This window comes from Schistocerca nitens, chromosome 3 (genome assembly GCF_023898315.1).
Source record: "Schistocerca nitens isolate TAMUIC-IGC-003100 chromosome 3, iqSchNite1.1, whole genome shotgun sequence".
NCBI lineage: Eukaryota > Metazoa > Arthropoda > Insecta > Orthoptera > Acrididae > Schistocerca > Schistocerca nitens.
In genome coordinates, this window is record NC_064616.1 from 506,231,531 (window position 1) to 506,258,934 (window position 27,404).

Consider the following 27,404-nt stretch of genomic DNA (forward strand, 5'->3'; position numbering starts at 1 on the left):
CAGGTCCTCAACTGTCCTCTTCCTAACCAACACACGGCCATTATGGACACCTAGGCAGAATCGGCTTTCATCAGAAAACACATCAGACCTAGACCCTCCCCTCCAATGAACTCTCTCTTGACACTAACGAAGTCGCAAATGGCGGTAGCCTGGGGTCAGTGGAATGCACGCTACAGGGTTCGTTATGTCACAGTGGTGCCAATTGCTGCTCAAATTGCTTTTGCAGATGCAGTACGATGCGCCAGAGTCATACGCCGAACACGATGTTCTTCCCTCTCGGTAGTGCCACGTAGCCGTCCAGAGCATGGTCTTTTTGAGACCGTACATTCTCGTGAACACTGCTGCCGAAGTCATGTATAGTGACTACATTCCTGCCAAGTCCTTCTGCAATATCTCAGAAGCAACATCCAGTTTCTCGTAACTTTATCACATGACGTCGTTTAAACTCAGTGAGTTGTTGATAATGGCGTCTTTGTCGCCTTAAAGGCGTTTTGACTAATATCTACACACCACGTCCCATCTCAAAGGTAACACCGAGAGAGGTGGCGCAGTAGTTAGCACACTGGACTCGCATTCGGGAGGACGACAGTTCAATCCCGCGTCCGCCCATCCTGATTTAGGCTTTCTGTGATTTCCCTAAATCGCTTCAGGCAAATGCCGGGATGGTTCCGCTGAAAGGGCACGGCTGACTTCCTTCCCGAGACCGATGTCCTCGCTGTCTGGTCTCCTCCCCCTGAACCAACCAACCAACCTCAAAGGTAACTAACGCTCACGTCCGTTACAGTGTGTATTTAAAGCAAACCTGATTTGCATCCAGATAGTGGCGCTACTAGCGCAATTCTTATGCGACTGGCAAGAAATCTGAATGGAGAACATCTTTCACATATAGAAACACGTCTACCAATCCGTTCGTGTCGCACGACATCTTGGTGCGATTTTTTTCCGTCAGTGTACATGCGGTATGTAAATAACATACAGTTTCCAAAGTAGGCAGAAGTTTAAAAGAAGTTACATGATTTTTGGTAAATAATCATGTTATCTTGAATCACTTGTACGTAGCCCAGCTGTAGACTGTTTACTGAAATAAAAACTAAAATTTAAAACACTTCATTTAGCCTCTCAGCTTCCCCGTGACATGAGTCAGCTAATCTTACTATTTTTATGTTAATCGATCCCATGAAATCTGGGAAACAATGAAGCAATTGTTATAAAACTTCAGAAGCGAATGCATGTTTCTACGATGCCACGAGCGCTGCAAGTAAATGGTTCGTGTGCAGCAGAGAGGCCGGACTCGTGTGTCTGGTGGCAATCTTGGCGTCTACATGTGCCGGCTTGGCTAGGCCGGCAGTCTCTGCTTCTGCCTATGTTCAAGTCAGCCATCGCTTAAAGGCGGCTTATCGCTAGGAGCACCGCCCTCTCGCCTGCTTCACGTGCGTTCTACGCATGCGTCTGTCAGCAGTCAGTTTGACGTAGCGCACTGCATATAGGTTTCTGGGCTCTCAGAACGCTGGGAAAGCGTATAATATGATGTGAAAAACTTCCCTTGTGAAAGGCAGCTCGTAGCTGGTCAAGAAATGTTTTTAGTTTTGTTTCAAAATTGTGTCCAAGGAAACAAACACGTATGAAAAGAAAATTTATTCAGAGTACTGATAAAATCCTAAGAGAACGAGGTTAAAAGTTTTTTACTTATTTTAACCTGAATTTTTAAGGTTCAAGCTTGATGTGTTCATTTAGAAAGGGAATCCTTTCTTCTCGTTTTAATTAGTGCAAGAAAATCCACAATTTTCTTTTTGATCTCTGAATAAGCTCTGGGGAAATTCTTCTCCATTGAAAGCATTGCAAGCGCAATTAGTCTTTCCAAATTCATAGCTCTTTTCCGAAAAGTTTTTATGCATTCCAATGTTGAAAAGCAGCGATCTGCCTCTGATGTAGTTATGAGATCCGTCAAGAGATTTTTTATGTTTCGTAATTTCACTTAGAACATTGTCTACATTTTTTTTCCAACATAAATTTCAGCAGCTCAGTTAATTTGCAATTTTCACGAATATCAGACCAATAATATAATTTTAGTTCAGTTCCAAGCTTTCCTTTCTTAACCGTGGGATGTAATTGAGTGGTAAGTACTGTCAGTCATGTAGGATGTTCATTCTTAAAAGTAGCGAAGGATTTCTTGTTGAATTTAGCGCATAATAAGTGTTTCGTGGAAAAATATCTGTCCGTTATATCGACACTTATACACCCACACATTTCCTTAGCTTCTGCCATGAGTGTTTTTGAAGGATTCTCACCCTACTTTGAGTTTCTTAATTCTAAAATAGCAGTTTTGAATATTTTCATTATATTCATTAACTTTAAACACACTAATTTCTCGATATTGCATTTGGTTATAGATTATTTCAAAATTAGGCCCAATCTTATGAAAAAGCTCTAACCAAAACTTGAAATTATGATCACTCAGGTATTTTAAAATTCCTCTGGCTTCTGCAATGGTTTGATCTGCAATTGATATTGATTGAATTCCAGCACGGCAGTTTTTTAAACGTTGCAAATTTTCATGAACCCAGTTTGTGATCCATATGTTGAAGTGCCATCCTGTAGAGGATTGCTAGGGAATTCTGTGGTCCATCTACTTCTTGAGAATGAACACGTGTCGTGTTCTTAAAACGAATGTTGGAACAGCCAGAATATTACAGAAAAATATTCTTGCGTTTCGTGTAACATTTGCTGCATTTCACATTATTAAATTATGTTGATGTGTGTAACAGTGAACGAAACATTCATTACTATAAACTGTTGGATTTTTGCTTTAACTCCACTTGTATGCCTTTTATAATATTTGCACCATCACTTTTCGTCCATTTCCTTGAAGGATTATGTCCTGTTATTCTAAAGTATATTTTGATATGTCATCTGCATCTGTGAAAACTTAAGTACAGTCACAGAACTTATTTTTCGGTGATGTAAGAACTTTTCTCTAAAATAACAGAACCAAAAAAAAATAAATGAAATAGATCTTCTGGAAGTAGGATAATAGTCCAGTGTCGCACTTTATATCATTCAAGAAAATGATACACGGCTAACCACAACACACATGGAATATTACTTACCACCAACTAGATCTGGTGCGCACTGCAGAGGCAACAGTGCACCCCCTCCCTTTAGCCTCGTGTGTAGCTCCCTACGTGTGCACTGCAGACAACAGCCAAACAGCATGCCGCTGGAATAGTGAAGCGAACAGTTCCATACAAAGATTTTTATCCTCCCTCCCCCTCCCCTCGCCGCCCCCCCCTCCCCCCTCAAGAACTGGCCGATGGTTACTGTCATTAAGCTTAGGGATTTATATTGTAACATAAAATGTTATGGATAATATCAAGTGGAGTTAGAGGAGCACTACAGTTCCACAGTGTCTATATGTGAGCTGCCACTGCCTATGCGTTCAACAGCGAAATAGTGAACGTATTAAGGCTTAGTAACCTGTACCACTAAAAGGATAGGTTTAGCTGAAGGTGGTTGCAGTGCTGATATAAATGCAATTAATTGTTATTCATCAGGGATAAAGACAAGATTATACAGATGGGGAATGACTGGGTAGACCAATTAAGTGGCGTAGTAAAACCTGCAAGAACAACTCGATCACAGAGATAGCAAATGATGTTTTAATGTGCTTTACGTATTTTTTCCATGGATAGAGAGGGCCATAATCAGTCTTGCAATTGCAATGCATAGAATGCCTGGTATGCAGGGTGCACCCAGATGGTGCCAGAGGTCGAAGACTCTCCACCTCTGAATACCTGTTAGAGTACTGCATTTGAATTGTGGTGGGTCCACCCAGGGGCGCCGACTTATAAAAAATACTGGGGTAGCCCATACTGGGGGTCTTGTCCCGGGAAATTTTCTAAATTATAGGTGAAAAATAGTGAGTTTTAAAGTTTTTAAGCATTTTAGAGTCATATGATCAGCATTAGAGCCCCGAAAACTGGACCCTCGATAACTCGACACTCCGGGAAACTCGACAAGCCTGACACATTTTTTGGCTTTGAAAAAAGAAAAAAAAACATAAACACGCTCTGTATTTTCGTAAAAAGCTAACTTAATTTACAGAAATAATCATGCTTATAGACTATTACATAGCAGTGAATATATAGCTCTGGAAAGAGTGAAATTATATTTAAATAAAACCTAAACTATCATTAAAAAAATAAAACATAAAATATTGCTGTCGCACAGTAATAGCACTTAGATTAATAAGTGAAATAGCTAATTTAAGCTTACTTTGAATAAGACTTATGCTTCATTAAATAAAAACAATATCTTGAAGTTAATCATTTAATACAGTATGCCTAATACTTTCAGTCAAAAAGTATGTAAATAGCGTGTTTTAATTGGGTCTTACACCCTAAAAATATTTAAGTGTTTGAAAATAACTAATACAGTACTATAGTAATATTGTAATACGGTACTTTAACTAGTACAAATATTTCGAAACTGAAAATTTAACATTATGTATGTATTTAATTCTATATTTTATGAAGATTTTTAATATTGCTCTAAATGCCATTATTAGGGCGAGAGTGTCTTTAGAAAGGTGCAAATGTCGACCGTCTGTAAATGACCGTTCTTCTGTTGCTGACGTGACTGGAACTACTTGGAGAAGCTTAATGCACTTCACTACTTCACATAACATTTCTCCAACTGCAGGCTCTTGTGCAATGTACTTTCTCACATCACGCATGTTTTTTAAGACCAGTTGTTTTTTATAAGCGATATCTGCTAACATATTCAAGTGTAAGCGCAATCTCTCAATGTCTAGGTCATTTTTGAAAAACTCAGTTAATTTTTCCAAATTTGTTTCACCTCCGTTTACTAAAAGCAAGCACTCTTGTTCAACTGCAATGACCTGTGTGAGTCCAGTTGAAGCAAACCGGTCAGTAATGAAAAGATTGCACCGTTTCACAAACTTAAATGTAAATAGCTTTGTAGCATTCTTTTTGGGTTTTGAAAGAATGTGGTACGCTGGCTTCGTTGTTTTCATACTTCTTTGGTATACTTCAATTCCGAGGAAGCGAAATATCAAATGGCTCTGAGCACTATGGGACTCAACTGCTTAGGTCATTAGTCCCCTAGAACTTAGAACTAGTTAAACCTAACTAACCTAAGGACATCACACACATCCATGCCCGAGGCAGGATTCGAACCTGCGACCGTAGCGGTCTCGCGGTTCCAGACTGCAGCGCCAGAACCGCGCGGCCACTTCGGCCGGCGCGAAATATCATCAACCTGTGAAGGTTTTCCTTTTAAACACAATTCCCAAAAGTGTTCAAAACTACCACACCTTCCATTCAATATACAAAGCAAGCCCTCATATATTTTTTTCCAGATCAGCAATACTTAGATGAGGGTATTGAATTTCTTCATCGACATCCTCTACTGGGTTCATTGCATGGCAATAAAGACGTAAAAAGAATTAAGTCTTGAATTGTAACATTGACTCAAGGTAGCCTGCACATTTGTAACCTGCCTATGTTTTGTCCTCTGCAGAAAATCTTTCAAAAAAACTCTAGAAGTTCTTCAAAGTTTTTCGATATTCTCAAGATACTAGAAGCTCACATAGTCCAACGGGTCGGGCAAAGAGATCGTAGACCAGCTTGGTCGTTGGTGCTCTCGCAGCGTATGCTTCGGAAAAGTCCCGTCCTTTTGTTGGATTCCCTTGCGGTATTTATTAAGTCCTTGGGTAAAGCCATAATATCCCTCATAGACGTAAGATGGCGGAGTCTGTCTACAACAGCAAAGTTTAAACTGTGAGCAGTGCAGTGCACATAACGTGCTTTTGGTTGTATATCCAAAAGTAACTTTTTTAGTCCTTTGAACTTACCTCTCATATTCGAGGCACCGCCGGCCGCGGTGGTCTCGCGGTTCTAGGCGCGCAGTCCGGAACCGTGCGACTGCTACGGTCGCAGGTTCGAATCCTGCCTCGGGCATGGATGTGTGTGATGTCCTTAGGTTAGTTAGGTTTAAGTAGTTCTAAGTTCTAGGGGACTGATGACCACAGCAGTTGAGTCCCATAGTGCTCAGAGCCATTTTTTCGAGGCACCATCATAGCACTGTCCTCTTAAGTTATCCATTGACAAATCAAGACGGGCAAAAACGTCTTTTAAAATACTAAACAGGGTTTGTGATTCAGTGTTAGGGATCTCGTATAAGCCAGATACTAGAATCGAAGAATCACTTGTTTCGTCATCCATAATAGAAAAATGGTCAGTCTTGTGTGCATTTTTTTGTGAACTGAAGAAGAGAGACAAATTCCCAACATTTCCAGTACAAAACTGCAAGGTGCAAACTGCTACAGGCAATAAGACTAAATTGATTAAGCATCAGGCACTTATTCCATTACAAATTGAGCATTTTACAGTGAAGTGCAATTTTCTTATAATTGACGAACGTATAGTTAATTGTCTTATTGGCATGCACACGTTTAGGATATACAAAACACAGATTGGCATAGGTAATGGTAAATGCCACTTTTATGTAAAGGATCAGATTTTTTCTATGGATTCAGTCAAAACACTTGATGAAATAACAAAAACAAACCAGAGCCAAAAGTATATTTCACAAACAAATCTGATACTGAACAAGAAGCAAACACTAAGTTTAGTTACGAAATGGTAGAGCAGAAACTAAGTGAATCACAGGTACTAAATGAGATGCAATGACAAGAACTTTCTATCTTGTTATTTAAGTATGACAATGTTTTCAGTAAGGAGCCAGGAGTAATCAAAGATTATGAATATAAATTTGAAGTCTATCTACATGAGACATTTTGTGTAATGTCATATCCTATTCCATGGGCAAAACGAGAGGCAGGAAGAGAAGAAATCAATCATATGATTAAATGGGGAACTATACAATCTTCATTTTCACCCTATTGTAGTCGAATATTACCAGTAAGCAAACCAGATGGTTCTTTAACATTAGTTCGCGATGCTAGAGGTATCAATAAGATTATTGTACCGGTACACGTAAGACTAGATAACTTGGACGAACAGCTTCTAAAGTTTTACAGTACAAAATATTTCAGTATACTCGATCTTAAGATGTCCTACTGGAAAATAAAGCTCCAAGAAAAAAGTCGAAAATATACAGCATTTATTTGTAGTGGCAGAAGTTACGAATTCCGTGTTCTAGCTTTTGGACTGAACATTAGCGCAGGACTGTTTATATCTGCATTGGACAAGGTTTTGGGACCGTAATTGCTTAGCATAGTCACTGTTTATGTAGACGACATGCTAATAGCCACACCCACTTTGTTAGAACATATCATGCTCATTGAGCAGGTGCTTCAACGATTTGCAGATTACGAAGTAAAAGCCAATTTAAAAAGTCTAGTTTTGGAAAGGAGCAAGTCAAATTTTGAGGACATGTCGAGTCAGAACAAGGTATATTACTTGATCCAAAACAACTTGATGCCATATCCAATTGTCCAGCCCCAAGGAATAAAAAACAACTAAAATCTTTTTTAGGACTAGCATCCTTTTTTCGTAAATTCTTACCACAGCAACTAATGAACAGTAATGCATTGCTCAACTCGTTAAGAAAAATAGGCTTTGGTTATGGGATGATAAGTGTCAAGAGGACTTTAATAACGTTAAGCAGGCATTAGCCAATGCAAAGATTCTTAGCCACCCCGACATGTCCAAGGATTTTTGTCTATGCACAGAAGCCTCATCTCAAGGACTGAGAGCATGTTTGTTCCAGATTCGAGAGGATGAAGGTAAGGAAGTACCCAAGGTCATCAGTTTTGCTAGTCGCGGGTTATCAGAAGCAGAAAGATCTCACTCTGTGTCAGAACTGGAAAGTTTAGCGGTAATATGGGGATTTAAGAAGTTTGAATATTTTTTGTGGGGAAATAATACCAAAGTTCACTGTCACCATCAGTCACTGTCATTTCTTTTAACGTGTAAACTATTGCACTGTAGATTAGCTAGGTGGTGACTGTATTTATAAGAATTCAGTTTCGAAATCATTTATATTAAAGAAAGTCAAAATGTTATTGCAGATGCCTTGTCTACGTTACTACAAGGTTTAGAGGAATTTGGTGAATTAACAGAGCAAGATGCAGAAATCAAAACGTTATTAATGCAAGGTACAACACAACAGTCTGATTACCATAAGTTTTGTAAGCAAATGAAAATTATGCAACATCAAGCTCGCAGATGGAGGAAAGTCATGCAAAACCTTAAACAGGATGAAGATGGAAAGGTAAGTGAATGGTATCAGGAGTACAAGGAACATAGGAAACATGAAAAATCTTATCAATGGTGTGTGTGTATTACTGAAGATTATACAGACGAATTTATAAGACACACACATGAAGTATGGGGACATTATTGAGTAGGCAAATGTACTGCAAAAATTGCAACACCTTGTTATTTTCCAAATTTGAGAAGACAGGTATTAAGGAAGTGTGCATTATGTCAAAAGACAAAACAGTCCAATGTGTCAAAATATACTGAGTTACACCCTATTCTCACAAAAAAGCCCTCTAGATGTATAGTACCCATGGACATAGCTGGTCCATATCCAGGAAATAAAGGAGGAGTAAGATACGTAGTAGCACTATACGAAATTTTCTCAAAACAAATCAAACTGTATGGCATCAAAAGTGCAACAGCCACAAATATCAGAAGAAGGATTGAGGGAGACTATTTGAGAAGAGTACGTAAACCAAAGGAACTACTAACTGATAATGCCTCATACTTCGTTGGGCAAAAATGGAAACAATTTATGATCTCACAGGGCATAAAGCACATATTAGTAAGCCATTTTCACCCAGAAGCAAGCCCAGTAGAACGAGTCTTGAAAGAATTTAACCGGTTTATTAGGACGCTCACCCCTCACAAACACACCTGATGCGTATAGTATATAACTCCCTTCATGCAAGTTGTCAATAACCTTCCACAATCTTCAACAGGTTTCACACGTAATGAATTGATGTTCTGGACAAAACAAACGAATGACTGGGAGTCGCCCATACCAAAGGTACCCACTACAGAAATTACACTACAAGACAAAATCAAACAAGCCATGGTTACACTAGAAAACAGGGCCGGGTATAGAAAGAAAATTTATAATGAGACACTGAAACGCGTTACACAATTTTTGAAGGGCAACGAGTCCTCTTACGGACACATCCTAAATCTACAAAAATTGGCAAACTGAATAAGTGGCAATTATTCTATTCAGGACCATATGTAATTTCCAAAATGCCATACCCTGGGACGTACTGGTTAGTTTATGAGAAAACAGCGAGAGACACGGGGTCTCCATCCTCACAAATTTATAAAAGCCTTCATAGAATGACGAAACGTGGTAACATGTTTTTTTTATCACAAGATAATTGCACATAGTGTACATAATTCTAAGTGTAATTCTTCTTCTGGAGTGTATTTTAAGATAAAGTAATGTGTATATGCATAAGTAATTCTTTTTATTTGTGCACGTAGGCACAAAAATTAATAGTAATGAGAAGTAATATACCGTGTCATGCGAAGCGAAAGTACAGGGTGTTTCAAAAATGACCGGTATATTTGAAACGGCAATAAAAACTAAACGAGCAGCGATAGAAATACACCGTTTGTTGCAATATGCATGGGACAAAAGTACATTTTCAGGCAGACACACTTTCGAAATTACAGTAGTTACAATTTTCAACAACAGATGGCGCTGCGGTCTGGGAAACTCTATAGTACGATATTTTCCACATATCCACCATGCGTAGCAATAATATGGCGTAGTCTCTGAATGAAATTACCCGAAACCTTTGACAACGTGTCTGGCGGAATGGCTTCACATGCAGATGAGATGTACTGCTTCAGCTGTTCAATTGTTTCTGGATTCTGGCGGTACACCTGGTCTTTCAAGTGTCCCCACAGAAAGAAGTCACAGGGGTTCATGTCTGGCGAATAGGGAGGCCAATCCACGCCGCCTCCTGTATGTTTCGGATAGCCCAAAGCAATCACACGATCATCGAAATATTCATTCAGGAAATTAAAGACGTCGGCCGTGCGATGTGGCCGGGCACCATCTTGCATAAACCACGAGGTATTCGCAGTGTCGTCTAAGGCAGTTTGTACCGCCACAAATTCACGAAGAATGTCCAGATAGCGTGATGCAGTAATCGTTTCGGATCTGAAAAATGGGCTAATGATTCCTTTGGAAGACATGGCGGCCCAGACCAGTACTTTTTGAGGATGTAGGGACGATGGGACTGCAACATGGGGCTTTTCGGTTCCCCATATGCGCCAGTTCTGTTTATTGACGAAGCCGTCCAGGTAAAAATAAGCTTCGTCAGTAAACCAAATGCTGCCCACATGCATATCGCCGTCATCAATCCTGTGCACTATATCGTTAGCGAATGTCTCCCGTGCAGCAATGGTAGCGGCGTTGAGGGGTTGCCGCGTTTCAATTTTGTATGGATAGGGGTGTAAACTCTGGCGCATGAGACGATACGTGGACGTTGGCGTCATTTGGACCGCAGCTGCAACACGGCGAACGGAAACCCGAGGCCGCTGTTGGATCACCTGCTGCACTAGCTGCGCGTTGCCCTCTGTGGTTGCCGTACGCGGTCGCCCTACCTTTCCAGCACGTTCATCCGTCACGTTCCCAGTCCGTTGAAATTTTTCAAACAGATCCTTTATTGTATCGCTTTTCGGTCCTTTGGTTACATTAAACCTCCGTTGAAAACTTCGTCTTGTTGCAACAACACTGTGTTCCAGGCGGTGGAATTCCAACACCAGAAAAATCCTCTGTTCTAAGGAATAAACCATGCTGTCTACAGCACACTTGCACGTTGTGAACAGCACACGCTTACAGCAGAAAGACGACGTACAGAATGGCGCACCCACAGACTGCGTTGTCTTCTATATCTTTCACATCACTTGCAGCGCCAGCGCCATCTGTTGTTGAAAATTGTAACTACTGTAATTTCGAAAGTTTGTCCGCCTGAAAATGTACTGTTGTCCCAAGCATATTGCAACAAACGGTGTATTTCTATCGCTGCTCGTTTAGTTTTTATTGCCGTTTCAAATATACCGGTCATTTTTGAAACACCCTGTATAAACAAAATTAGCCTATGGCTCAGCTGTCGCGCGCTCAACAATACGCGCTGACGTCAGTAGCAGGAGAGGAGGCATTGACTGTGCACATGCGCGACAGACTGGCAGAATGCGCAACCAAAATAGGAATGCAATATGTACCTAACCTAAATAAAAAGTAAACGGAAATACTACGCAAATACATCTACTGCCTAAGAACAAAGGAACCTATTGATATATGTACACTGAGATTTAATTAAATACTAAGCCATATAGAACATATTTACAACCAAAAGGAAGCATTATAAAGAACTATACGACACGTGTAAGCTAAGGACTAACAACGAAATACCGTGAGAGATGTCAAATTATTTTCTTTGCTGAGTAAATGATCATAATGGGTAACGGAATAACGCTGTCTATGAAGTTAAACGAAGTATGGAAATATCTGCGGATGTATGCAGTGACCAAATGTGTCAGTGACCACCGAGCTGTTGTTGTTGTTGTGGTCTTCAGTCCTGAGACTGGTTTGATGCAGCTCTCCATGCTACTATATCCAGTGCAAGCTTCTTCATCTCCCAGTACCTACTGCAACCTACATCCTTCTGAATCTGCTTAGTGTATTCATCTCTTGGTCTCCCTCTACGATTTTTACCCTCCACGCTGCTCTCCAATTCTAAATTTGTGATCTCTTGATGCCTCAGAACATGTCCTACCAACCGATCACTTCTTCTGGTCAAGCTGTGCCACAAACTTCTCTTCTCCCCAATCCTATTCAACACTTCCTCAATAGTTATGTGATCTACCCATCTAATCTTCAGCATTCTTCTGTAGCACCACATTTCGAAAGCTTCTATTCTCTTCTTGTCCAAACTATTTATCGTCCATGTTTCACTTCCATACATGGCTACACTCCATACAAATACTTTCAGAAATGACTTTCTGACACTTAAATCTATACTCGATGTTAACAAATTTCTCTTCTTCAGAAACGCTTTCCTTGCCATTGCCAGTCTACATTTTATATCATCTCTACATCGACCATCATCAGTTATTTTGCTCCCCAAATAGCAAAACTCCTGTACTACTGTAAGTGTCTCATTTCCTAATCTAAACCGAGCGAGGTAGCGCAGTGGTTAGCACACTGGACTCGCATTCGGGAGGACGACGGTTCAATCCCGTCTCCGGCCATCCTGAATTAGGTTTTCCGTGATTTCCCTAAATCGTTTCAGGCAAATGCCGGGATGGTTCCTTTGAAAGGGCACGGCCGATTTCCTTCACAATCCTTCCCTAACCCGAGCTTGCGCTCCGTCTCTAATGACCTCGTTGTCGACGGGACGTTAAACACTAACCACCACCACCACCTCCTAATCTAATACCCTCAGCATCACCCGACTTGATTCGACTACATTCCATTATCCTCGTTTTGCTTTTGTTGATGTTCATCTTATATCCTCCTTTCAAAACGCTATCTATTCCATTCAACTGCTCTTCCAAGTCCTTTGCTGTCTCTGACAGAATTACAAAGTCATCGTCGAACCTCAAAGTTTTTATTTCTTCTCCATGGATTTTAATACCTACTCCGAATTTTTCATTCGTTTCCTTTACTGCTTGCTCAATATACAGATTGAATAATATCGGGGAGAGGCTACAACCCTGTCTTACTCCCTTCCCAACAACTGCTTCCCTTTCATGTCCCTCAACTCTTATAACTGCCATCTGGTTTCTGTACAAATTGTCAATAGCCTTTCGCTCCCTGTATTTTACCCCTACCACCTTTAGAATTTGAAAGAGATTATTCCAGTCAACATTGTCAAAAGCTTTCTCTAAGTCTACAAATGCTAGAAATGTAGGTTTGCCTTTCCTTAATCATTCTTCTAAGATAAGTCGTAAGGTCAGTATTGCCTCACGTGTTCCAGTATTTCTACGGAATACAAACTGATCTTCCCCGAGGTCGGCTTCTACCAGTTTTTCCATTCGTCTGTAAAGAATTCGTGTTAGTATTTTGCAGCTGTGGCTTATTAAACTGATTGCTCGATAATTTTCACATCTATCAACACCTGCTTTCTTTGGGATTGGAATTATTATATTCTTCTTGAAGTCTGAGGGTATTTCGCCTGTTTCATACATCTTGCTCACTAAATGGTAGAGTTTTGTCAGGACTGGCTCTCCCAAGGCCGTCAGTAGTTCCAATGGAATGTTGTCTACTCCGGGGGCCTTGTTTCGACTCAGGTCTTTCAGTGCTCTGTCAAACTCTTCATGCAGTATCGTATCTCCCATTTCATTTTCATCTACATCCTCTTCCATTTCCATAATATTGTCCTCAAGTACATCGCCGTTGTATAGACCCTCTATATACTCCTTCCACCTTTCTGCTTTCCCTAGTATCGTATCTCCCATTTCATTTTCATCTACATCCTCTTCCATTTCCATAATATTGTCCTCAAGTACATCGCCGTTGTATAGACCCTCTATATACTCCTTCCACCTTTCTGCTTTCCCTTCTCTGCTTAGAACTGGGTTTCCATCTGAGCTCTTGATGTTCATACAAGTGGTTCTCTTATGTCCAAAGGTCTCTTTAATTTTCCTGTAGGCAGTATCTACCTTACCCCTAGTGAGATAAGCCTCTACATCTTTACATTTGTCCTCTAGCCATCCCTGCTTAGCCATTTTGCACTTACTGTCGATCTCTTTTTTGAGACGTTTGTATTCCTTTTTGCCTGCTTCATTTACTGCATTTTTATATTTTCTCCTTTCATCAATTAAATTCAATATTTCTTCTGTTATCCAAGGATTTCTACTAGCCCTCGTCTTTTTACCTACTTGATCCTCTGCTGCCTTCACTACTTCATCCCTCAAAGCTACCCATTCTTCTTCTACTGTATTTCTTTCCCCCATTTCTGTCAATTTTTCCCTTATGCTCCCCCTGAAACAATGTACAACCTCTGGTTCTTTCAGTTTATCCAGCTCCCATCTCCTTAAGTTCCCACCTTTTTGCAGTTTCTTCAGTTTTAATTTACAGGTCATAACCAATAGATTGTGGTCAGAGTCCACATCTGCCCCTGGAAATGTCTTACAATTTAAAACCTGGTTCCTAAATCTCTGTCTTTCCATTGTATAATCCATCTGATACCTTTTAGTATCTCCAGGATTCTTCCATGTACACAACCTTCTTTCATGATTCTTAAACCAAGTGTTAGCTATGATTAAGTTGTGCTCTGTGCAAAATTCTACCAGGCGGCTTCCTCTTTCATTTCTTAGCCCCAATCCATATTCGCCTACTACGTTTCCTTCTCTCCCTTTTCCCACTACCGAATTCCAGTCACCCATGACTATTAAAGTTTCGTCACCCTTCACTATCTGAATAATTTCTTTTATTTCATCATACATTTCTTCAATTTCTTCGTCATCTGCAGAGCTAGTTGGCATATAAACTTGTTGATTGGCGACTCTCTATGTGATCGCCGTAAGCTTATTGACACCAGTGCTTACTAATTTAAGTTATATATTACAGCATTATCGATTTTGCGATAATAAACAAAAATATACGACCAATGCTGCCTCTCCTTCGAAATATAAACTTGTACTACTGTAGTAGGTGTGGGCTTCGTATCTATCTTGGTCACAATAATGCGTTCACTATGCTGTTTGTAGTAGCTTACCCGCATTCCTATTTTCCTATTCATTATTAAACCTACTCCTGCATTACCCCTATTTGATTTTGTGTTTATAACCCTGTAGTCACCTGACCAGAAGTCTTGTTCCTCCTGCCACCGAACTTCACTAATTCCCACTATATCTAACTGTAACCTATCCATTTCCCTTTTTAAATTTTCTAACCTACCTGCCCGATTATGTGATCTGACATTCCACGCTCCGATCCGTAGAACGCCAGTTTTCTTTCTCCTGATAACGACATCCTCTTGAGTAGTCCCCGCCCGGAGATCCGAATGGGGGACTATTTTACCTCCGGAATATTTTACCCAAGAGGACGCAATCATCATTTAATCATACAGTAAAGCTGCATGCCCTCGGGAAAAATTACGGCAGTAGTTTTCCCTTGCTTTCAGCCGTTCGCAGTACCACCACAGCAAGGCCGTTTTGGTTATTGTTACAAGGCCAGATCAGTCAATCCTCTAGACTGTTGCCCTTGCAACTACTGAAAAGTCTGCTGCCCCTCTTCAGGAACCACACGTTTGTCTGTCCTCTCAAGAGATACCCCTCCGTTGTGGTTGCACCTACGGTACGGCTATCTGTATCGCAGAGGCACGCAAGCCTCCCCACCAGTGGCAAGGTCCATGGTTCATGGGGGGAGGACCACCGAGCTACGTAATGAAATTAGTTTTAAGTTTTTTCTTTCAGCGACCAGTGCATTTTGACGGCGCAGAAGAGAATTGAGTCGAGAGTAGCAGCTACCAAGTGAAGAAACGGGCCGCATCTCGAGTAAACAATTTAGTTATAAGGATATTTATACAAAGGTCATAAGGCAAATGAAAAATGAAATTGCATCGTTGCAGTGTGTCTCCGTGGCAATTATCAGTACCTATTCGCTGCAGAATACACATAAACATTTAAGCATGAGATTTTACAAAAACCAGTTAATTTTTATCGTGTCACATGGAAGCTTGAATAATGAAATTTCCGGTGATTTGGAAAAGATCAGTCTGCGATCGTTAAAACATCAGATTTCACACTAAGCTACACGTGAACTGAAGTAAACAGCACTAACATATGAAGAAACAACATGATACTACATGGGTGATTAGTCGGTAAACTTTTCAATGAAGCAAAAGTTCCTTGGTAACTAGTCCATCTTTACACGAGTAACATTTCCTCATAAATCTTTGAACCAGTAGATGAGTATTTCCTTTCTTCCCCCCCAAACAAGGAGGCGGCGCCAAGCGTAGTTAGGACAGCAATGCGCTATGTTTTGGTACCATTTCAAATGTTTATATCCCTCCTCTACCTAAGTACGAAATGAGCTCCCATAAGTGACAAAAGCCTATCTATAAAATGAAGCATAAGTGTATCATATGCTTGTATTCTGTCACAGTAATGTGATATGTAATTAATTTTTAAATGTGATGTGAACGAAGAGAAGTTGAAACTAACAAACAAACTGTAGTAACAGAACAAAGTTAAGGAAAATTTTATGAGATTTTAAAATTTAAGAAATTTATTTTCGTAATATGAGCGATGGATATCAGGTATCAGGTATAAGCCATCATGTATATTGTTGTAACTCAATACTTGTATGAATTTTCATTGGAAACCAAACTCTAGGCGCTACAGTATGGAGCCGCGCGATCGCTACGGTCGCAGGTTCGAGTCCTGCCTCGGGCATGGATGTGTGTGTTGTCCTTAGGTTAGTTAGGTTTAAGTAGTTCTAAGTTCTAGGGGACTGAGGACCTCAGCAGTTAAGTCCCATAGTGCTCAGAGCCATTTGAACCATTTGAAAGCAAACTCTATATGAAAAAATGAACTTTAAAGACAAGCAGTTTATACAATGTTTTGGACGGCTATGTGTGTCTTTCAACAAGTGGGTGGTCGAGTGTGGTGACAATAACATGCGTGTCCAAGGAAATAATGTCTGAGTATCGTGGCTCACAATGCTTGACACTTTAACAAGTGAACTATAGTTGTTCGAGCACGTACTCACCTCATCGACGGATGCTGTTGGTCGGGGTCCTCTCCGCTGAAAATGCGAGTACGAAGGGTAATAATAACGCCCGGGCAGCAGAAATGGAGATCTTCTGCCACAGCGTCGGATTTTTAACATCAAGCGCACACCCACTGCACACAGAATTGGTTCCAAGATGGCCGCCGAGTAAGTGACGCCAGAAACCGTTTCCAGAAAGATAAGTGATTTAGACAGTAATATAATTTAGTTTAACGCCGACAACAAATTAAATACGTGCATTAGTGTATCGTTTAGTCTTGCCATTAAAGGTTTCACTTTTCTTTGCGTATTTTTTCAGAAAACACAAAAAGATCGTAACTTCGCGAAGTCGCGCTTAGGCTTAAATTTTGTAAACGTGTTTGTTTCTTGTTTCACGGTAATTTAACTAGTTTCTCGGTAACAAATAAGTAAACTACCGCAAATAGCGTATAACTTCATTGTTTTAATACAGATTTCAGAAAAACAGCGTAACTTTATATCAGAAACTTGCCTATATACATTTGTTTATAGGCCTAATTCTCGTAACGTTTTTGGAGAATCAAAGTTAAAGTATCTCGTTTAATTGTCCTTTTTTTCATTCCATCGAGTGAAATATATAATAAATAGCGTATACCTTCATTGTTTTAATACAGATCTCAGAAAAACAGCGGAATTTTAAATCAGAAACTTGCTTATATACATTTGTGAATAGGCTTAATTCTTGTAACGTCTTTTTTGATTTTCGGTAATTTAATTGATTTATTCTAGCTAAAGTATTATTTTTGCCATGAGTGAGAAGTGCCTGACTTGCCGTAGAATTGTTAGTTCCGGGGTTTGGTGTGATGGATGTAGTAGTTTTTTTCACTGGGGGGACTGCAGTGGCGTGGGTGTTGGGAAAGTGGATCAGGCTCATCAGTGGTTATGTAGGATTTGCAGCAGAGATAGGAAGATAGTGGAACAGGAGGGGAAAATTGCTGCCCTTCAGGCTGAGCTAGATCAGGCTAGGGAAGATCTGGACAGGTTAAGGAGGGAGAAGGGCAAAGAGAGGTGGGAAGTGGCAACAGGTAGCAGAAGGAACAGGCCTAGAACTAAGTCTGACAGTTTTGTGGTGAATGTCAAAAATAAGTTTGACCTGTTGCTTCAGTTAGAAACTGATGAGCCTCAAGCAGAGGTAGGTGTAGACAGGACACAACAAACTTTCAATAGGAAATTGAAAAAGAATGTAGGAAAGTTATCGAAAAGGAAGAAAGTTTTGTTGTTAGGCAGTTCTCATGCCAGAGGTGTAGGCCAACTTCTGCAGGAGGAATTAGGACCAGAATACCAGGTCACAAATTTTTTCAAACCAAGTGCTAGTCTGGATCAGGTGACAGAGGATTTAGGTTCACTCTGTAAAGGATTTACCAGGGAAGACACCGTGGTTATTGTGGGAGGGCCAGGGAACAGCATTGACAGAGATCCTGGGTACAGTATAGAGTGTGACCTGGTAAAGATTGCGTCGGCATCGAGACACACCAATGTTGAATTTGTATCTGTCCTGAGACGTCATGACCGGCCTCATTTGGACTCTTCTGTTGGGAGAGTTAATTTGGAGTTGGAACGGCTGCTTGGGTCGGGTGCGGGGGCTCATATTGGTGTGGTTCCTGTTGATTATCTCAGTAGGTGGGACTATACCAGGCACGGCCTACATCTCAACAGGAAAGGGAAGGGGAAACTGGCTGGGGTAATAGCAGGAAATTTAAGGGGGGGAGGCACTGCCATGAATGGTAAAATACCAGTGGTTACAGGTGTTGGAGCAGCACCTTTTTTAGGATAGGTAAGACAGAAAGATGTCAAGTTCTACGAGAGGTCAGGATTGAAACAAATCTTCAGTTTAGGAAAGAAATTAAACAGCACAATTCTAGCACATTGGATCACCAATCACAGCTATCAATTATAAATTTTCACCAATCACCAGAAATTTTATTTCCACCAAGTTGTAGCTCAGTCCTAGGTAATTGCATTGATGAATTAAAGTCACCCAACCCAGTTGACATAATCTGCCTCTCTGAACACCGTGTGACCACTGGTATAGGAACTAGGCCTAAGCACAATGAGAAACTCAGACAGGAGAGTACTGCAAATGTTAGAATAAGGAAAGGTTCTCATAAAGGTATAATTAAAAATAATGTAAGTATATTTCATCAAAATATTGGGAGTTTAAAGAATAAAGTAGATGAGCTTCTGGTTTGTTTAGAAGATTTAGAAGCTGAGAATGAAATAGATATACTATGCCTGTCTGAGCATCACATTGTTACTGATATGGATAAGGTAAATGTAAGTGGATATAAGCTCTCTGCACATGTAATGAGAGAAAATATGGAGAAAGGAGGAGTTGCCATATATGTCAAAAGTTATCATTGTGCAAAAAGTATAGAAACAAAAAAAGTTTTGTGTAGAGAAACATATAGAAGCATGTGCCTGTGAGCTTAAATTAACTAAAGGAACATTTATAATTGTCACTGTATGTAGGTCCCCATCAGGAAATTTAGACAGGGGGAAGCAAATTCTTATTTGTAGGGACTTCAATGTAGATTCTCCGAAAGAGGGTAATAGGAAAAATGACCTTGAAGTATTACTCGGTTCTTTCAATTTGACACCCGTTATTGATTTTCCTACTCAGGTGGTAAAGGATAGCAGCTCACTGATAGATAACTTCTTTATAGACCAAGATAAGTTTAACCAGATAAATGCTCAGCCTGTTGAGAATGGTCTTTCTGATCATGGTGCACAGCTAGTTACAATATATGACATAGCTCCATTCAGCAATACTAAACAGTCCTCCAAAGTGGTACGTTCAGTCAACGATTTAACAATTGCAAATTTCAGGGAAAGCCTACAGCAGTTAGACTGGGATGAGGTGTACCGTGAACCTGATGCCAATTTAAAATATAATTTATTTCATGACATTTTTGTAAATGCATTTGAAAACTGCTTCCCCAAGAAAATAGTTAAATATACTCGTAAGAAACCTTGTAAGAAACCATGGCTTACTAAGGGTATAAAAATATCTTGTAACCGCAAAAGGGAAATGTATCTGACAGCAAGAAAGAGTAGTGACCCAGAAACTATCAAAAATTATAAAAACTACTGTGTTATATTAAGAAAAGTTATTAAAAAATCCAGGAGTATGTGTATCATGTCTGAAATCAGCAACTCTGATAATAAAATTAAAACAATTTGGAATATTATTAAAAGAGAAACAGGTCAACCAAGAGCAGAGGAAGACAGTATTACCATCAAATTGAATGAAAACTTTACGAACAAAAAGTCAGAAGTTGAAAATATTTTTAATAATCATTTTCTAAATGTTGTGGATATAGTAGGATCCAGGTGTTCATTAGAAGATGCTAGGCTGTTAATGGAAGAGGCCATACCTATGCAATTTGATACAATTGAAATCTCACCCACTTCTCCCTTTGAAATTAGGAAAATAATAAACTTGCTTAAAAGCAAAAACTCACATGGAATTGATGGCATTTCCAGCAAAATACTAAAAGCTTGTTCTCAACAGATAAGTAAGATTCTCAGCCACCTGTGTAATAGCTCTCTGGAACAGGGCATTTTCCCTGATAGACTGAAATATGCTATTGTTATACCTTTGCATAAAAAGGGGGATAGATCTGATGTCAACAATTACCGTCCAATCTCCCTTCTAACAGCTTTATCCAAAATTTTTGAGAAAGTAATGTATTCAAGAGTAGCTTCACATATCTGTAAAAATGAAGTACTAACAAAATGTCAGTTTGGTTTTCAGAAAGGTTTTTCAACAGAAAATGCCATATATGCTTTCACCAGTAAAATTTTGAATGATCTGAATAACCGAACACCACCCATTGGGATTTTTTGTGATCTTTCAAAGGCTTTTGATTGTGTAAATCATGAAATTCTGCTAGACAAGCTCAAGTATTGTGGCATGAGTGGGACAGTGCACAAATGGTTTAATTCGTACCTAACTGGAAGAGTGCAGAAAGTTGAAATAAGTAGTTGTCGTAACATGCAAAGATCAGCACATTCCTCAAACTGGGGAACTATCAAGAATGGGGTTCCACAAGGGTCAGTCTTGGGTCCTTTGTTGTTCTTATTATATATTAATGACTTGCCATTCTATATTCATGAAGAGGCAAAGTTAGTTCTCTTTGCTGATGATACAAGTATAGTAATCACACCTGACAAACAAGAATTAACTGATGAAATTGTCAATACTGTCTTTCAGAAAATTACTAAGTGGTTCCTTGTTAACGGACTCTCACTGAATTTTGATAAGACACAGTACATACAGTTCCGTACAGTGAATGGTATGACGCCATTAATAAATATAGACCTTAATCAGAAGCATATAGCTAAGGTAGAATATTCCAAATTTTTAGGTGTGTCCATTGATGAGAGATTAAATTGGAAGAAACACATTGATGATCTGCTGAAACGTTTGAGTTCAGCTACTTATGCAATAAGGGTCATTGCAAATTTTGGTGATAAACATCTTAGTAAATTAGCTTACTACGCCTATTTTCACTCATTGCTTTCATATGGCATCATATTTTGGGGTAATTCATCACTGAGGAATAAAGTATTTATTGCACAAAAGCGTGTAATCAGAATAATAGCTGGAGTCCACCCAAGATCATCCTGCAGACATTTATTTAAGGATCTAGGGATATTCACAGTAGCTTCTCAGTATATATACTCTCTTATGAAATTTGTTATTAACAACCAAACCCAATTCAAAAGTAATAGCAGTGTGCATAACTACAATACTAGGAGAAAGGATGATCTTCACTATTCAAGATTAAATCTAACTTTGGCACAGAAAGGGGTGAATTATACTGGCACTAAAGTCTTTGGTCACTTACCAAATAGTATCAAAAGTCTGACAGATAACCAACAAGTATTTAAGAAGAAATTAAAAGAATTTCTGAATGACAACTCCTTCTACTCCATAGAGGAATTTTTAGATATAAATTAAGAAAAAAAAGAAAAAAATATTAAAAAAATAAAAATAAAAAATAAAGAAAAACAAAAAACACAAAAAAATAAAGTTGTTATATTAACTTAAGTATGTTGTTAAATTAACCTAATTATGTCATGTATTGGAAAATTCGACTCGTTCCACATCATTACGAAATATCGTATTCATGATCCATGGAACTAGTATTAATCTAATCTAATCTAATCTAATCTAAACGCCACGGCAGTTCTTCGATATGTCACACTCAGGTGAAAGTGTGACACTCAGTGTGAAATCAACACTAGTAAAGCGAGTGCACGCACGTGTGACGGTAGCATCTAGCATGTTGACCGTTATCGTGTTGCTCTTAGCCGCCAAATAGGCCAGTGCGCCATCGCGAAACCCGGCAGCGAGAATGAAGCAAACTGAACATTATTGTTAGCGCACTAAATTCAGGTATGTAGTGGACTATCATATTATGTATATAATCTTTCAATTTCTAGTAGAAATTTAACATACATACGATAAGCTTAATAAAAGTGGCTGTGTGATATGGGGTGTTGTCACGATGCAGCATTCGCTTGTCTGCAATGTCCGGTTTCACTAGATTCATTTTCCTGAGCCTTTTAAGGACATCTGTGTAAAGCACATGGTTGATAATTTGCCCTGGAGGAACAAATTCTTTACGCATGATATCTCTGCAGTCAAAAAGAAATCAACATTGTTTTGATCTTTCGCTTGCTCATTCGAGCTTTTTTCGCTCGAGGAGATGTCTCAGTGTGACACTCCTCACTTTGCCTCTTTCTATCAGGATTGTACTCAAAAACCCATGTGATCACACAACTGAACCATTTGTGGTAATTGGTAATCCTCTCAAGAAGATAAACACACATTTTTTCGATTGACATTCCACTCAGTTGTGAGGTTTTTCGGCACCATTTTGTCACAAACCTGTCGCTTGTATAAAATTTCTGTCAAAATTTGATGAACGGAGCAAATTTTTAAATTTAAAAGGTCACCCATCATCATTGTTAAACTTCGGTCTCATCTCATAAGAGAAGGCACACGCTCGACGTTTCTGTCCGTTTTTGAAGTTGAAGGTCTACCTGAGCGGCGTTCATCTTCAATGTGTTCTCGGCGGCCTTGCAAATACGATTTGTGCCATCGAAAAACTTGTGCTCTTGATCAGGAATGTTCCCCATAGTCCGCCTTCAACTTTTCAAACGTCTCATTCGTGGATTCCCCAGGTTTAACACAGAACTTGATGGCATAAACGTTGCTCTAAATTCTGCTGTTGCATTTTCGTAGCACACACACACACACACACACACATACACAAAACACAACTTCACCAGTGGTGTTCGCAAGACTTACAAGATGGCTGTTTGGTGCTGAAACTCGGTCTGAGCACCCGGCAGAGATGAACACACTGGTCTACACAAGTAGAACACCACAGCATTGCCAGATCTCTTTCAGTGTTGTCAGTCTCGTTACTTTTCTGACACACCTCGTACAGCAGTATTCGGTCACGAAAATATATACGTTTATGGATCGTAAGACGGACGAACCCACATATGGCGCTAGTTTTGTAGAACAGCAAGGAAAGACGATGGAGTGGGGGCATCCAGTCAGGGTAGCTTCAAATGATAACAAGAGAATTAAATAGGTTAAAAGCCTGGTACATTTCAGTACTCGGGATACAAGAGGTATGCCTAGGGAAGGCGAATATGCCATCAACTGGTTGCGGAAGCCATCATGGCTAAGTTGTAGTGGAACAAAGTCCTGACTGTTATGAGTGTAAAAGAAGGTTGAATGTTGGAGATCGGAGGTTGACAGCAGAGAACCGACGCTGTGCCAGCCTCTCCAAGAACCTCAAGTAACCATCATCGCAAACTTCCAATTGCCCTCTGTAAGCGAAGTTTGTAAAAGGTTATCTCTTTAGCCGTCTCTAACGAATACATATTACTCAGCCCTAAGACATAGGCTGGTCCCCGTATGTACGTACTGGGAACGGTTCTACAAACAGATGATAATACCGAGAGGGAATGAAAGAAAATTTTATGATTCAAAATCATTAATAAATTGCTCCCAAATTTCCCGAGAAGGGTGCTCGCTTACACACTTTAAGGTGGAGTCTGGAACACTGTGCAATGTGGTTTCCGTTCCATCCTTCGTGTTTACGAAGCAATAATGGTAGGAAAAGTCAAATTAATATCATACATTTGCCTGTTCCGCGTATTACCTGACAACATGAAATTAAGTCGCAGAGTAGCGGCAACGATAATGGAAATGAGCGTTTGGCGTCATTGGCTGGGAGCCCCCTTGCGGGGCAGGTCCGGCCGCCTTGGTGCAGGTCTTATTACATTCGACGCCACATTGGGCGACCTGCGCGTCGGATGGCGATCAGATGATGATAACAGAACACCCAGTCCCTGAGCGGAGAAAAATCCCCGACCCAACCGGAAACTGAACCCGGTCCCCTTAGGACGGCAGTCCGTCACGCTGACCATTCAGCTGTCGGGGCGGACGGCAGCAACGGTAGGTTTACGCCTGAGAAAGAAGGAAATAAACGGAGATAGTAACAGCGTATGTTCCGAAATCTTATAGGTGGAGCACTTGACGTCCAGAGACATTAAATACTGATCGGCACTCTTGTTCGATAACATTTCTCACAAACCGCCACATTGAAAGCATTTATACGCAGTACGTGAAGCACTGTTTAATTCAAATAAACCACAGACTGCATAATTTACTATGCAACGTTTTTTCGTTAAAATTTAATGTAGTACGCCATATTCACAATTATATTTTCCATTCACAAACGATCACTTGTTAGATCTGGCACCTTATAAAAATCCGAATTCTGTAGATGGAATGGTTTGTCTTAAGGTTTATTTGCTAACGCTGACGTATAGTTTTGTGTGATGACTGCTGTGAAGATTTTCTGAGTTAATACCTCCCTATATTCTTCTTATTATCGCAGTAATTGCTGTCTGTTAGTAAAACTATGTGCATCGTAAATTCAATACTTTTTTGGGGTAGATACTTTATTCCTCTGACGAGTGAAGCGGTGCGGTAGTCTCAAGGACCGGCGATGACATCTGTGTCAATCTATCCAGAGTTAGGTTTTCTGTTGTTTCCCTAAATCGCACCGAATGAGGTCGCGCAGTAGTTAGCACACAGGATTCACATTCGGGAGGACAACGGCTCAAACCCGCGTCCGGCCAAACCGATTTACGTTTTCCGTGATTTCCCTAAATCGCTTCGGGCAAATGCTAGGATGGTTCCTTTGACAGGAGACGGCCGACTTCCTTCCGCATCCTTCCCTAATCCGATGGGACTGATGACCTCGCTGTTTGATCCCCTCCCCCCAAATCAACCAACCAAAATAGCATGAGGCATATTCCGCGTAGCTCCTTTGAAAAACACATAGCCGATTTCCTTCCCCAATCCAAGCGTGTGCTCCGTTTCTAATGACCTCGTCGTCGATAGCAAGTTTGTGGCAAAGCGTTCGTCTACTTGCCTCGGCAAACAGTCTCCTTTCCGTAATTTACACACCATCGACTTACTCAAACGTTTTGAGTCATGTGCCATAATCTCTGTAGCCACTGTTGTTCTTTACAAACTTCTCATTCTCAATGAATTCAGTCAAGGTAATAGCAAATCCATTGTATCTATTCGCAATAACTTTCCCTTCTGCATTACTTAAATATGGAGCTTGGCTGTACATAGTCGCATGATAAACTTTGGTCTTGCTGTGTCCAGAAGCAAGAGTTTGTTTAGTCGGAAAACGAAACAAGAACTAGTTCAGACCACAGCAAAAAATTACCATGCTGTGGTTGGACGAAACTGTAACGACGGCTAATGCGTTTTAATGAAATTTACGAACTCCGAAAGAGCTACTGTTACCAACTTCGAGGAATAATAAAAGACTCCAAAATTATTTTGAAGTATGGGACGAAAATACTTTCATATTTATCTACAAGCTGTAGTTACTGGAAGATTGTAACTCAGGATGGCTAAATTTAACTTAGGGGACTACTGCCTTTGTGACCAAGTGAAGGATTTGGTGTATCTCAAATCTGTAATTAAGTAAAAGAGGTCGTGGCTCGCATCCCAGTGGCCTTCACAATTGCAAGTCCTAGTAATAGGTATTTTTGGTCAAGCCAGACAGTCCTTTTTTAACTTTTGCCGACTTAGTCCATCTTCACATTAATATTCGCAGAGAGCTGGGTAGATTTTCGAGAGAGTCCGGTACTTCCTTAAATAAGCGATGTCTTCTTACGAACTTCATTTCTCTGCACTAGATGGAATAGGTGGCGATACTTGTGATCCGAATGCAGCTCAAACAGAGTCTATCGATTGTGTTTGGTAATGTTGATACCGTAACAATCAATTTTCAGAAGTTTTCGCTAAACAAACAATAATTGAAGGTCTTTAAAGCGTCTCCGACACCAGTGAAAAACTCCACGGAGTCACAGTTCCACATTCTGAAAGCTAATAACTTAATACTCGCATAATACTCTTCTAAACATCGCACTTCCACGAATTCCACGTTTTATAGCACTTACCCGATCTCACTGTGCACAAATATATTAGTAATCGCGTTTCACAGAGGTAATTCAGCTATTTTAGTGATAATCGATTTATCGAAAGCGTGTGTTGAAATACATGCAACATGGTGCTGGCTAGTGGCCCCAGCGCACTCAGTCTCAGTTTTGTTGTGTTGCTAGATTGAGTCATGGATGGGAATAAAACTGCTGTACGATTATTCCGCGAAGGGCGGTATCGATTGTATAAGTGGTTTCAGAAATGGATGAGCCGAGGAGCAGAAGAAGTAAGTGTAAACATAAAATTTACCCGTCCTCCATTACGCGGTTATACTGTACAGCATAAGAAACTAAAATTGTGTGGGATTGTGCAAGTGTATCAAATTTCACTTCTTCCGGCTCATACACGTATGACTATATTGTAATCGTGACTAGGTGTGCCTACAGCAGGGGCTTCAGTCCTTCTCACTGTATTTTCCGCGAATAAACATTTTCCCAAACAAGGCATTTAAAATACAGTTGTCAGCTATAGTTCCGCTTTGGATTTGGTTTCATTATATTTGCACAGAACAGAGCTTCCGGTACTTTATAGCCTACGTACATATTGTTTATCTTGCTATTTATCATAAATTGTGCGTTAATAAAACGTGAATGCTGAGGTTTACAGCTGACAGAACTACTACGCAATAGCGCTGAAACCCACACTGACAGTAGATTATATGGTTTTTGAGCTACGCTCACACACATTATTAATAGCTCAAATGTTTCGCAATTTTTGGTCGATTGGCTTGCACATTCATCTAATTGCGTAAATAGACAGAACCAAAGTTGTAGTACATTGCCTTAAAATAAAACTGACTCAAAGCTGAGTAGGTGGAGTGTTTCTTTGTTATAAATACGTTACGCATTGCTTACCATGTAGTACTTTAACATTAACAAAGCTGTCATGACGATTCAGTGTGTTCTACGCAAATTCTCGTTATTGAAACTACGTGATGGCAGGTTCCACAATCACATTGGTTTCAAGTGAGAAATGTCTTGTAATTTTTGCCAATATATCTGACACTGTTCGTCAGTCCTAAGTGGATCCGGCAAACAGCACGAAATTGAGTGAAACAAGG

General features: G+C 39.9%; 1 pseudogene; it reads right to left on the bottom strand.

Moving 5' to 3' along the window:
- Positions 1-1,726: 1,726 nt before the first annotated feature.
- On the bottom strand, positions 1,727-27,231 carry LOC126249304 (uncharacterized; annotated as a pseudogene).
- Between the last annotated feature and the right edge of the window lie 173 nt (positions 27,232-27,404).